Source organism: Pogona vitticeps, chromosome 2, assembly GCF_051106095.1.
Source record: "Pogona vitticeps strain Pit_001003342236 chromosome 2, PviZW2.1, whole genome shotgun sequence".
NCBI lineage: Eukaryota > Metazoa > Chordata > Lepidosauria > Squamata > Agamidae > Pogona > Pogona vitticeps.
This window is the reverse complement of record NC_135784.1, coordinates 129424428-129425930: the sequence shown is the minus strand read 5'-3', so window position 1 is coordinate 129425930 and position 1503 is coordinate 129424428.

The following is a 1503-nucleotide window of genomic DNA, read 5'->3' as shown; positions in this document are numbered from 1 at the left end:
GGAGAGGAGACTCCAGCTTTGCATACAGTGTCGAAATAACATGGGAAGTAGCAGTTACCGGTTATAAGTCTTTGCCCAATTGGCGCAGAGCGTGATGCCAGGGGCTACTTCCAACAGTGGGAGAGGTCATTGCACCTCACTAGGTAGCTACCGCCTGCCTTAAGCTGGGCAGCCCCCAGCCAGTAAAGTGGCGCCTCACCATGGTCTGTTCACCTCATGGGGTGCATGGGGTTTAGGATGAAAGCCTACAAGCAGATTGATAACCCTTCACCATGCAACAATCATAAGAAAACTTCTGCCCTAAAGTTGGGCACCTGGAATGTTCAGACAATGGTCCCTGGTTTTTCTGATGACCTGCAGGAAATAGACGACGCACGCAAGACAGCTGTCATCAACATGGAATTGAGTAGGCTGCAGATGGACATTGTTGCCTTGCAAGAGACGAGATTGCCAGACTCAGGATCTGTCAAAGAAAAACATTTCTCATTTTTTCAATGGGGAAAACCATTGAATGAGACTGGGGAATATGGTGTTGGCTTTGCAGTTAGAAGTACTCTGCTGAGATCCATTGTTCCACCTACTGCTGGGAGTGAAAGAATCCTGTCCCTGCAGCTCCACTCATCAGCAGGACGAGTCGCCCTTATTAGTGCATATGCACCAACGCTGTCATCTATAGCCAAAATCAAAGAGAAATTCTATGACGATCTGGCAGCTACTATCAAGAAAATCCCCAAGAAAGAGCTGCTGTTCATTATCAGAGATTTTAAAGCTAGAGTTGATGCTGATCACAGTTCTTGGCCCACTTGTCTAGGCTGTTTTGGCATTGGGAAGATGAACAAAAATGGCCAATGCTTGCTGGAGGTTTACTGTTATTATGGTCTTTGTGTCAGCAACATGTTAATACTCTCTTTCGTATTAACTTTCATATTAACTTTCGTTAATATGAAACTTCAATAGAGAATCTCTTGGAGACATCCAAGATCAAAGCATTGGCATCAGCTTGATCTGATCCTCACTAGACACTCTAGCCTTCCTAGTATTATGATCACATGCAGTTATCAGAGTGCTGATTGCGATACTGATCACTCCCTGGTGTGTAGCAGAGTAAAACTGCGAATAAAGAGATTGTATCACACAAAAAAAGAAAGGAAGACCATGTATTGACATCAGCAAGATCAGAGAAAAGTTGAGGAATTTGCAAGGCCTGCCAAGATTTTGGATTAACAATCAGCCTGAAGAAAACACAAGTCATGGGCCAGGGCATGGACTCACCTCCCTCTATTACCATCTCTGCGCAAGAATTGGAGGTTGTTCATGATTTTATGTACCTTGGCTCAATGATCTCTGACACACTCTCTCTGGGTGTCGAGCTGGATAAATGCATTGGCAAATCAGCTACCATTTTCTCTAGACTCACAAAGAGAGTATGGCTTAATAAGACATTGACAGCATATACCAAGATCCACGTCTATAGAGTTTGTGTCCTGAGTACACTCCTGTACT